The following is a 12,376-nucleotide window of genomic DNA, read 5'->3' as shown; positions in this document are numbered from 1 at the left end:
ATCAGGAAATTCCTAAGGTGGCTTCCTCTGGAGGGACGAGAGGCAGTGGTGACCAGGCCCCAGGGACTGGGGTCTCAGTCTCCTGCAGCCCTGTGCCAGGCTGTGTCCTGTGTCCACTAAGCAGGACACACGAGGGGATGGCAGGACAGCCACTGGCAGAGCAGGTACTACTGGGGCTTGAACTCAGATCGGTGGATTCAGAATCCAGAGCCCTAACTATCACACCAAAGAGACACACAGTCCCAGCTTCCCTCTCTGAACCCCTTAGCCTTAAGCACCCCTGTGGAGGGGACAAAACAGGCGCCCAGGCCTCACCGAGATCTGAACTTGGATCACTGGATTCACAGTCCAGGGAAAAACAAGCTCACTATAGCAGAGGATGGTTTCGATCCATCGACCTCTGGGTTATGGGCCCAGCACGCTCCCGCTGCGCCACTCTGCTGCCCCGGGTGCTCCCTGCCTGTGACAGGCCCCAGAGCCTCCATGGGGCACAGGGGAGAGAGGGACCATGGGGGTGGCTCCTGCAAGTGCCTGTTTCCCTCCCTCGACTTCTTACCGGAGAAATCTCTGAATTCATGCCCTTTTCTGCTGTTAAAAAAGTCCAGAAACAACCCTGGGCCCACAGTGCCCTTGGACAGTGGTGGCAGGTTCTAGGCTGCAGTGGTGCTGGCTGGATTTCAGAAAAGAACAGAAACAATGTTTCTCCCGATTATCTGACTATGACTCCTGGTTTGTCCAGTTATCAGCGAACTATCCTTTTAATCTGGCTGCTTCTCCTGACCTGCTTCCCACAGCCAAGGAAGCCACTTCCTCCCTGCAAAACTGCTTAAAATTAAAGTGTTAAGAAAACTTGCTGTTCAGCTTTGTAACTTGAAAGAAAACATTGTTTTAAATTGGTACTTTCAGAGAGAGAGAAACTGTTCCCCCAAGAACATTCTGGATATTAATCCTTCCGGGGGAAAAATCTTGGTGTTGAAACTTCTCATGGAACAAGTGTCCCTAGAGTTTGCTGCTGCAGATAGCAAGGTGTCTCCTCTCTAAAGCCAGCAGTGATTGGGAAGAAGAAACAGAGACTGGAACTGCTGGGAGTTCTTGGCCAAACCATGACAATCAGGATACTCAGGACACGTTGGAGTTAGCGGACCATTCCTGCAAGCAGGGTTGAAGGAAGCCAACAGGCAGGGCAGGCAGTCCCTGAGCAGGGAGAGTCCCAAGGCCTGGACACAGGTGAGAACCGGAGCTGCGGCCTCCCCTAGCAGGTTGTTGACCCTCAGCCAGGCCTTCTCCCACCGCTCTGAGCTCCTTGCCAGCACCTCCCACGGGCTGCAGCCGCTCGGCTTTCTTGCCTTCCAGCTCCCGCTGGTCTTGGGGAAGAGGAAGGTAGAGGTGGATCTAGAGAGCAAACTGAAGACGCCTGGAGTGACCGGAGACAGCGCGAAGCCCAGAGGTGCACCCACGGCCAGGGTGCTGGGGGGAGGGTGAGGATGAGGGAGGACCTTCAGCAAAGGCCAAGCCAGGGGGCAGGGACTTCTGCTGCTTTGGTGACACATCCAGCATGAGGGGCAGGCCCGGGCTTAGAGCATCCCTGACAGACCAGCAGTTGCCTTGGGGCGTGCAGGCTCCCTGAACTGCACCCGGGGCTCCCCGGAAGCCTGAATGTCCACCCCCAGGTCTAGGGTGTTGTGGGAGCCTGAGAAGTCCAGGCACACAGGTGCACAGTGAGGCAGCAAGGTGGTGGCTGGGGGAAGACGGGAACCCCTCTGATCAATGCCCCAGGCAGCGACTGGGTAAAACCAGACTGGGGGGTGGGGGGGGGGTGGACTTCTAGGAATGGGCCCAGAATTTGAGAAAATTCATGTCCCACGTGAAACCTCATCAAAATTGTCCACTGTGAGAAAGTCTTCTTTTTTAAACATCTTTTACTGATTTATAATCATTTTACAATGTTGTGTCAAATTCCAGTGTAGAGCACAATTTTTCAGCTATGCGTGAACATATATACATTCATTGTCGCATGTTTTTCTGTGTGAGCCACCGTAAGATCTTGTGTGTATTTTCCCTGTGCTCTACAGCACTGTGAGAAAGTCTTAATCGGGTGAACGAGGTATTCTGCAGAAGTCCCTCAGGCCCTTTCTCCAGCCACCCTAGTGAAGCTCGCTTAGCCTTCAGACCAACGGCGGCAGGGACGTGCCCGGACGCTGTGTCCTGCCCCAGCAACACGGATTCCCCCCAGCCTGCCCCTGCGGGCTCCCACCTACAAGTCCTAGGGGTCGCCCCCAATCCCAGTACTGGCTGCCGGGCAGAGGGGGCCCCCGAGGGCAGCTGGCTTCACTGGTCCGCCCCCTGCGGGACGCGTGCGAGGCAGCGGGGGACCAGACCCCGATTCGGACCCGGACCCAGCCGCTGTCCCTCGGGGACCCTACTGTCCTCGCACCCTACCCGCCACCGCTCGGCCAAAGCCCGCACTTCACGGCGACCGCAGCAGGCAACGGGCCTTCGCTCGCGGGGAACCAGTTTTCTCTTCCGCGCCTGCCGATCCAGGGCGGAGCCCGGGGCGGCGCGCGCTTGTTCTGCGGACAGGGCGGAGCAGAGGCGCGGCCAGGGCTGCTCGACGCCCCCGGGCCCGGCGGCCGCCGCGGGAGGCCCAGCGCAGCCCGGGGCCCCGGCGCCCCTCGCCGGTGCGCGCCCGGCCCGGGGTCGGGGCCGCAGAGGGACTCGGGGAGTTCGGGGGCGCGGGGGGCCCGGCCGCGCCCGGCGATCGCGACCTCAGGCTGCCTCCCGCGCGCGGCGGCGCTGGTCTACGCCCCCGACCGTGCAGACGCTGCACGCTCGCGGGTCGGGCCCCCAGGCGCCCGCCCTGGGCTCGGAGTCCGGCGGCCTGCGCCCCTGGGGTGGCTGGGGTCTTTGACGTGTGCAGTTTGGAGCACCCTTTTTAAGAAAAATAAGACAAAATTAGATACGGAGGTGAATGCTGATTAGAGTAAGGAACGCCGTCGCAGCCAACCGCAGGGTGCACGCGGCAGACCACCGCCACGAGCTTCATGCGGTTAGACCACCACTAGCTAACTGCCTGACACACCGCGTATTCTTCCCTAAAAGTCTGGGTGCGAATCTTGTTCACGCCTGATATGGCAGTAATTTGGTAATACTGTTTGTGTCGGGTAAATATAGTTCAGTCCTTCCTTTAGCAGGGCTGATCAAATTTTGCTTTTTATTAAAAAGTTTAGAGAAGATGGTCGCATTCCTACTGGGGATGCTACTCCGGGAATTGTCATCAGATTTGGCCAGACCTGTCCGCGGTGAGCTGGAGGGCCTCGGCTTCTCGCACGTCTGCACACGAGGACTTGCCTCTAACTGGCAAGGTGGCCTGTTGGGAGCTTTGTGTCAGGCATTTCATCGTTTGTATTTCGTGTCAGATCAGGAAGAAATGGAAAGCACTTTCTGTGTTTGCTGTCCTCGTCTTCAGTGACTGGATCCAGTCGGTTCTGTGTGGGTCCGCCCTCCTTGCTGAAGGGGCCTGCTCTGTTTTCATGTGATTTGTCTGCGACACAAGGAAACATTACATTCATCTGCTTTGTGCAGCCTTCAGTGATTCTTGATGGTTGCAAAGATACTCGCTGATGTGAAAGTCTCTGTGACGTAATGCCTGTCTTGTTGAAATCTGTATCAAGTGACACAACACAGGCCAAATTTAGTCTCGGTATAGGCTAGTCAGTGTCATGTAGCAGTTTTCCTGTTAGAAAATAACTGCTTTAAAATGTTTCGGGAAGCATCTCTTTGGTTCATTGTACGTTTTACTTGGTCTCTGTAAATGGGATCACAATCTGAACAAATGGACTTTCTGTTCACCAGGGTTGGGGGAGTTGTTACTGTATTGTGCGTCCTAACAGGCAGTGTCACTGTCGGCCATGGAGTCAGCAGTGGGCAGGGCCACCTGGCGTGTCCTGCCGACGGGGTGCCTTGTGGTTTTCCTTTCTGTTACCGCCATCTTCCTTCTGGCTTTATTCTTCCTTCTGCTTTTTTGCTTCCTGTTTAGGAGTGTCCTGACTGTCCTGGTAGCTTTCGCTCTGTGCCGTCACACCCATACTCGCTTAGCTGTCAAGAATGTTTTCCTTCGTGATTCTGACCACTACTATCATTAGTTTCCATTGTGGTACACTTTTTTGATATTGACGTTCCTACCAGACTTGTTTTCTCCCCCCCTCCACCCCACTTCCAGTAAGATACTTCCTTCTGTTTAAATTTTGGTATGATCAGTAATTCTTTAAAAGTATACAACCTTAATCTGAATTTAAGGCAAATACAACTCACGTGCATTTAAAAATTGTCCTACGTATGCTGAGCTCCATGACTGTAATAAAGTAACCATGCACCACACACAGTTACTGGTGAATGTGTGAAGGAAGACACACTTCCCAAGGCCCTTCTGCCTCTCCTATGAGGGTTGAAATGAGTTGGTACTGAAATTTCCAGCTCTAGTCCGAAACCACATGGTTTCCTCTAGACCCTCCTTGCTTTTCTGTAACTCACACTCCAGCATGAGGAATCATCTTTGCCCACTTTTATTTATTTATGTTTATTTGGGGGGGTAATTAATTTTATTTACCTATTTATTTTTAACGGAGGTGCTGGGGATTGAACCCAGGACTTCATGCATGCTAAGCATGTGCTCTGCTACTGATTTGCCCACTTTTAAAACCTGTGGTATTTGATTTGTTAGAGGCAGGATCCCTGTCTTCTCATTTTTAAAAATTTCCTAAATGAAGCACAGTGTCTCCTACGGATAAAGCTCTCCAGTGACGTTGAACTGCCATTGGATTCGTGGGTCAAGGCCGTTTTCATCTTTGTAACTCTGATGTTCACCATCAGAATTTTCTCCAAACAACTGCGTCAGCGCCCTTGCTCACGTTCTGACTTTCCTGCTTCCTCTGTCTCTCATCCCTAAGCGGGGCTGCAAGATGAGGCAGATATTTCCTCTCAGTAGTCTGTGCTTCACTAAAGCTCAGAGGAGGTTTCCGCATGGGCCCATACTCTGCCAGGCTCAGAGTCCTGTTGGAGTAACGTCTGTGCACAGTGGCTGTCCCAGGCTGAGCAGCTCGGGCGGTGGGGCAGGGGGGGTCAGTTCTCACTGTGTGGCAGAGGGCCAGTGTGGCTGGTGGGGGTATTGAGGGAGCCCCGTCTTGCATTCGAGTGGCCAGGCCAGCACGTGGGGTGGTGGTGGGGCTCGGAGGAGGGGGCTGGCCACGTGTGAGGGAATTTGGGGTGCTGGTCCAGGTGAGGAGACTGAATCAAGGCTGCCTCCCTCTCTGGCCTGATGAAGGCAAGGCCTGTGTCCCCTTTGCTCCTTGTGGGCCTGGGCAGCCAGCACTGGGCCCAGCATGAGGCGGGAGACAGGAACTGTTTGATGAGTGGAAGAGGAAACGAATGAATTAATGAATGAATGGGCAATGAGGAACCAGGAGGCAAAGTTAGCCTGGAGGTTTAGAGCTCAGGAGATGTGAGGACCAAGGATGCCAAACAAAGGCAGGGAGAAGCCACAGGGAGCTCCTGGGCTGGGGCAGGGGGTGGGGGGGAGCTCAGGGCCCTGAGCAGCAGCAACAGAGGCTCCTCTATTCAGAAACAGCCTTTAGCTGTTGAATTCGTCTGTCCTGCTGTCTGCGTTTCGCATGTTTTCCATGTGGGCTTTGAGGGACACCAGCCTCAGCACAGAGATCCAGAAAGGTGACCCAGAGAAGACTTGCTGGGCGGTGATGCTCGGGGCAGCTGAAGCGGGTCTGGGTGTGGGACACAGGTCACTCCAAGGGGCACTCGCCTCACACCTCCCTAGGCAACTCCCAGGCGTCCCTGGTATCTTCTCAAACTTAGTTAAGTCTGGCTCAGAGGACGGCTGAGGACGGCTGTGCGGGGCCTGCCTGCTCCAGGGTGCCTTCCGGGGGCTGCCTTTCTGGGGGCACTGCCTTCACACGGGAGGTAAGTGCCCCCAGCCACACGTGACAGCTCCTGTGCCTGGTGTGCAGGATGCACAGAGGGACACACCACGGACCCCTTCCTGCCCCCAGGAGTCCGCAGAGTGGAGACAGGTCTCCCCGGCCTCCAGAGCTCCGCAAGGGGGTCTTTGGAGAAGAGGGTTTGACGGAGGAGGATTAGAAAGACACTTTCAGGCCCAGCCAATGTCAGCAAGTTTAAGGGTGCTCTTGGTATTTTCGTTTAAAAATTGGTATTATAAGATTTCTCTCAAGCTCTTGTTTTTTAGAATGAAATTCAATTAGAATTGTATTATTCATCTGTAAATGTCACTTTCCAAAAATCAGGCATGTTTTAAAACATGTTACCAGTTTTTAACTTTTAAGTGATGCAGTTATGTTTTCCAGCCGTCATTAGAATGCAGTTTTAAGTTGAAAACAGAAAAGTGAGACACGCTTACAGTTACTATTGCTTTAGGAAAAACGGCATCATCCCAAGAGGTGGGAGTGCTGTGAGCCGCTGGGGGAGCTGTTCGGGCCTTTCCTGCTGAGCAGGCGGTGGGTCCGCCCCGTCCACGGCACACACACTGCGTCCCCTGCCACGGACTCGCCCCTTCTCTCCTTCTCCGTGGGTGGACGTCCTCGTGGCTGTTCAGCTGGCCGCCCCTGGTGTGCGTGGAAGTCCCGTGAGGATTTCTGCCTCAAGCCGAGCAGGAATCTGCACCCAGCACGGCTGCGCTGGTGACGTGTCAATCCCACACCTGGAGCCACAGGTCAGAAGACACCACCCGTCAAGCCTCGCTAGATCTGAACGAGCTTTTTTGGAAACTCAGAAAACACTTCCCACAAAATGCTTGCGAGGAAGCACAAAAGGGCACATCCAGAGAGCGTGCACCAGCTCCCAGGGACCGAGGGCAGGGCTTGGCCAGGTGGGCGCCCCCACCCCGGTCACCCAGCATTTGTTTCTTACTTGCTGAAGGCACTTGAGTTGTTTCAGCTTTTGGTTGTTACGAATAAAGCTGCTGTGAGCATTCTTAGACAAGCCATTTTGCGGGCATCTGCTTTCTTTTCTTCTGGGTAGGAGTGGGATGGCTGGATCTACACATACGTGGTGGTGGGATGGGTGTGTGTGCGCGCGCACGTGCGTGTGCACGTGTGTGGGGACTTTATCTAAGAAGCTGCCAGACTGTTTCCCAGCGCGGCTGCACCACCACCACAGAGCTGCGGGCTCTGTCCCACAGGCTGCCCCACTGTTCCCACCAGCAGCGCAGGGGCATTCCAGTGGCTTCACATCACTGCCTGCATGTGGTAGGGTCGCTCTCGTTTCAGCTCTTCCTCTGGTATCTTGTTGCGCTTTTAATCTGCGTTTTGCCTGATGACGGTTGACGCTGGAGATCTCCTGTGTTTGTTGACCACTCATCTTCTCTTGTGGAGTGGCTGTTCAAGCCTCTTGACTCATCTTTGAATTTTAGTTTCCTTTTTGCCGTGGAGTGATAGGAGTTCTTTTAAATTCTGTTTAGGGAGTCCTGTCAGACTGTGTACATATTGTGAATATTTCCTCAATGTGTGGCTCACGGTTTCAAATTTTTCATCATCTTTGGAGGAGCAAAATGTAAACTTTTTTCAAAACCCTATCCATTTTTTTCCCTTTGATGGTTTTCACTTTTGGGGTCCTGGGACCCAAAAGACACAAGAGGAAAAAGACACAAGGATAGTTTCCCATGTTTTCTTCTTGGTAGTTTGTTTTGTTTTGTTTTTCCAGACAGCTCTGCGATCCATCACAAATTAATTTTTCTGTGTGGTGTAAGGCATGGGTCAGACTTCTCACTTGTCGTAATGACTCAGATACCAAGCTGCTCCAGCATTATTTACTGGATCAAAGAGAAACCTCTGCTTGCAACACTTCTGATGCCAGATGTGTGGGTTTTCCCCATTCCCTGTGGGTGCCAGCAGGGTGTCCTGCAGTCTCAGCCGGTTCTCACACGAGCTGCGCGGTGCGTGTGGACGCCACAGGCTGCGGGCTCTGTCCCACAGGCTGCCCCACTTCCAGCGCCACCCTTAAGTAGGGGGTCCTCAGGGTCCCCACGCTTCTATCCAACTTGCCTACAGCTCAGGCGTGCCCACCGCCCCTTCTTCAGGCTTGATAGTCTGCTAAAATGGCTCACATAACTCAGGGAAATACTGAGTTATGTTGGCTGGCTTGTTACGAAGCCTTTTCTGCAGAATGCAGATGAACAGCCAGTTGAGGAGACACACAGGGTGAAGCCCAGCGGGGTCTCGAACACGGAACTCCTGCCCCATGGGGTAGGGGTGCCACCTTCTGGCACCTGGATGTGTTCACTAACCCAAAAGCTCTCTGAACCCCACAGTTTAGGTACTTTTATGGATGTTTCATCACAGTCCTGATGGTTAACTCCATCTCCAGCCCGTCTTCTCTCCCAGAGGACGGGGGTGGGGCTGAAGCTTCCACTTCTAACACTTCTAACCCTGGTCTGTCTTTCTGGTCCCGCCCCATCCAGGCACCCACCCAGAGTCGCTTCATCAGAGCAAAGGATGCTCCTGTCATCCAGGAAACTCAAGGGACTCAGGAGCTCTGGCCAGGGACCAGGACAGAGACCGGGGATCATGTGTTATGTCACACTGTCCTTTCCCGGCTGACTACCTCTGGCACCTCTGTCGGCAGTCGGTTGACTGTGTGGAGACCCGTCTCTGGGTTTTCCTGTGCCCCTGACGCGTCTGTCCTCGCTCCCGCACCACACAGTGCTGGTCAGCAGAGCTTTGTGCTGGTCTGCCTCCGTGCTTTACCAGCTGCAGGTTGTACGGAGATCACTGTGTGACTGAGTTTCTCGTGAAAGCTGAGTTAGAGAAGGAGCTTTATGTTCACTTGGTGACTACAGCTTTATTTTAATTTACATTAACATAGCTGTAAGTCCTTCAAACTTCTCCTTTTTCAAGATCATTGTGGTCCTTTGCGTTTCCGTATGAATATAAGGATCAGTTTGTCGGTTCCTACCAGCAAGCCAGCTGGGGACTGGACTGGGGTGATACTGACTCTACAGATCAACCGGGCCAAATGTTACCAGCCTAGCAAATCAGTCCTCAAGCAAATACTTGGCCCTACAGCAACACAGCTGATTCAGCCGGTCAGGGTGAGCTCTGTGTTGTCAGGGGCGTCTCCGCACACAGCCTGGTGGTGGAAAGACGGTGTCCGTAATTCTGATTTTGGGCTCCGTGAGAGCCTGAAGTGCCTCCTGAGAGGTCAAAAGGTGGAACTCCCAGCAGTGAGGTTTGATATCAGGTTGCTGTGGTTGTACCACAGCTATCGGAAACTTCAGTCAGATGACGGCTGTGGATCTCCTTACCAAGTGGACCTCCGTGTACTTCCGCGATTTGACAAATACCTGCTGCCGGCCTGCAGCTGTGACGTGGTGCTAGGAACACAGGTGCGGCACACCCCTGCCTCAGCAGTATTCCCGCCTGGGACGTTTCATCAAACTGAAAACTTAGTTTATGGTATTTACTCTGGAGTATTTGAGTTTCTGTGAAGAAGAAAACCAGAAGTGAGAAATGTATCATTTATTCAACATAATGCTTACATCCATGATAATACCTTTTGGATTCATGGTACTGATTACCAGCAGGGCCATATTTGAATGAACATACCTTACTTTTTCCTGAACGCTTGGCCATAATAAGAATATTTCTCTCCTCTCTGGACACTGTTTTCATGCAATTCAAAGTGCTACTTCCATCTCCTGCAGTGGACAGAGTACCCACAGCCCTGGACGGCCTGAAAGCAGCCCCTGGAGCCCCGCGTGAGACGGCCTCACGAGGCAGCTGTGTCTTGTCGGGAGCACAGTGAATCAGAGGCATGGCTCCAGGCCTCGCAGCACTGGAGTCAGGGAGCTAAGAAAAGTAACCGTACAAGAAAGAAAGTAACAATGCAGCGGAGACAGGAAGTTATTAAGTGTCCAATAACAGGCACAAGTTAGGGAGTCCCGGGTCCTGGAGAGTGCCAGCAGAGCTGCCACAGCAAGGGAATACTTCGTGCAAAGAGAGGGGACTGGGGTGATGCCGCAGGGCGCCTGGGGGCAGCCGGAGAGCTGTGTGTGTGAACCAAGGTGGGGTGCAACGGGGTGGCATCCGGGGGGCACACGTGGGCAGTGAGAAGGGAGACTGTTGGGCGGAGCTGGACCAGGAGGAAACGCGGGCTCCAGGGTCTGGCTTTCATCTGGGTGCAAACTGCGGGCTTCTGAAGGTTTCCTAGGAGGAAAAGTTACGAAACCCAGTGTCATCTTCTCAAGACCACAGGACTTGTAATCACGGGGTGTTCACAGCGTTTTGCTACATGAAAGTAGTCGCAGTGCAGGACGTCCCTCTAAGAGTATCAAAATTCACGATTGTTCCACACCAGTAAGCGCCTCGCTCTTCGTGCGGTCATCCTTACCCTGATCCCCCTCTTCCGAGGTTAAGGCAGCCAGCTTGCTTATGACTCGCATTTGGACGGCTTCTTTCTCTCTTCATAGTTTCATCTTGTCTTAGTCTTTAGCCTTAAAGTGTGTGTTTTGTAAACTTGTAAGTTGGGTGGTGTTTTCCTCCCCCATCAGTCTCTGGCTCCTAACTGGAGCTCTGTGTGTTTACATTCGGTGTGTTGACTGGCACAGCGGGGTTTAAAGCCGCCACCCTGCTGCTCTGTTTGTTCCATCTTCTCTTTATTCTTGCTCTCTTGCCTTCTGTTGGATTATTCACGTGTTTTTAAAATTCTATCTCTGCTTGTATTTTTGGTACATTAATATGTTACTATACGTTTTATACGTCAGTTTGATATTTGTGTACATAACATGCACATTTATACTTGTTTATTTCCGTGGTTGATGTGGAAGTTACAGAACGTGCCCTTCACTGATCACAGTCCGCTCTGAAGTTGTATTACACGACTCCATCAACCAGGTAAGAAAGTTAGAACGCAGAATAACCGTAACTCCCTACTGCTCTTGGTTCTCTTGTCATAGTTTTTATTTCCACAGGTTGCTGTTTAATTTGGTAGCCACTAGCCACATGCGGCTATTTAAATATAAGGTTAAATTATAACTGAACACAACCTTAAAATTCAGCTCCTCAGCCACACACCTGAAGTGCCCCCGGGGTGGGGGTTCTGGCGGGGACAGGCCCAGCTGTTCCATTACTGCCGTGTTGCGCTGGGCAGTGTTGCTCAAAACCCACAACATGTGATTCTAAGATCTGCTCTAAGCCTCCACTCGATAATCTTGTGTCTTTTATTATCTTGGGGGGAGGGAAGTAATTAGGCCTATTTATTTATTTCTAGAGGAGGTGCTGGGGATGGAAGCCAGAGCCTCGTGCCCGCCGAGCCCCCTCAGCCTTTACAGACGTGTTCCCGCCCGCATGCCTGGGGCTCCACCGGGCTGCTCCCCTTCAGCTTGTTGGAGGCTGAGCCCCTGGTGACGACGTTTTCCAGCTCTGATTTACCCCCAATTCGTGAAAGACGCTTTTGTCGAGTGTTCGATTCCAGTCATGAAGACCTGGGCAGTCTCCTGTCCGCACTTTACAAGTATAGTGTCGTTTTCCTCTGGCAGCACAGCTTCTGATAAGCAGTCAGCAGTCATTCTCGCTGAGGTTTCCCAGGACGTTAATCTTTTTTCCTTTGTCTTCATTAAGGCTTTTATCTTCATCTTTGGTTTCCGGCAGTTGGGCTATGAGACAGCTCCGTTTGTTTTCCTTTGAATTTGTCCTCTTTGGGCTTTGCTGAACTTTCCGGATCTGTGGGGTGATTGAGTCCTACCAGTGTGTATAATCCGTACACGTTCTCTCTGTAAATATTTCTTCTGCTCCGTTTTTCCCTTCCTTTTGACAGCCCAGTTTTAGGGACATTAGACCCTTTGATCTTGTCCCACAGGTCTCTCATAGTCTTTTGTTATTTGTTTTCCTTATTTTCATTTTTTTCCTGTTATTTTATTTTTTGTCAAGGTGTAGTTGATTTACAACGTTAGTTTCAGGTGTAAAGCAAAGCGATCCAGTTACCTGTATACATTATATACATTTTCCAGATTGCTTTCCATTAGAGCTTATTACAAGAAATTGAATATAGTTCCCTATGCTATGCAGTAGGTCCTTGTTTATTTGTTTTATGTATGGTAGTTTGTATCTGTTAGTCCCAAACTCCTGATTTACCCCCCACCTTTTCTTCCAGGGTTTTGATTGAGATGATTTCTACTGATGTGGCTGAGCTGAAACTTCCTCTCTCCAGCTGTACCCAGTCTGGTGCTTGGCAAGTCAAGGAGTTCTCTTCAGAGACTGTCGTTTTTCCGCGACTCCTGGCAGGGAGCCCTCGCTCCTGGTGTGGCCCTTCTGCTGCCCCAGCTGGCTGCCTGGGCGGCACGAGACCTTTCCCTTTG

The 12,376-nt window shown here is 52.2% G+C and overlaps 1 non-coding gene across 1 annotated transcript; it reads right to left on the bottom strand.

Moving 5' to 3' along the window:
- Window positions 1-370: 370 nt before the first annotated feature.
- TRNAM-CAU lies at window positions 371-442 on the bottom strand. Its single transcript has one exon. It is a non-coding gene; the product is annotated as a tRNA-Met (tRNA).
- Between the last annotated feature and the right edge of the window lie 11,934 nt (window positions 443-12,376).

This window comes from Camelus ferus, chromosome 16 (genome assembly GCF_009834535.1).
Source record: "Camelus ferus isolate YT-003-E chromosome 16, BCGSAC_Cfer_1.0, whole genome shotgun sequence".
In the NCBI taxonomy this organism is placed as follows: Eukaryota; Metazoa; Chordata; class Mammalia; order Artiodactyla; family Camelidae; genus Camelus; species Camelus ferus.
This window is presented reverse-complemented; position numbering and strand designations above follow the sequence as displayed.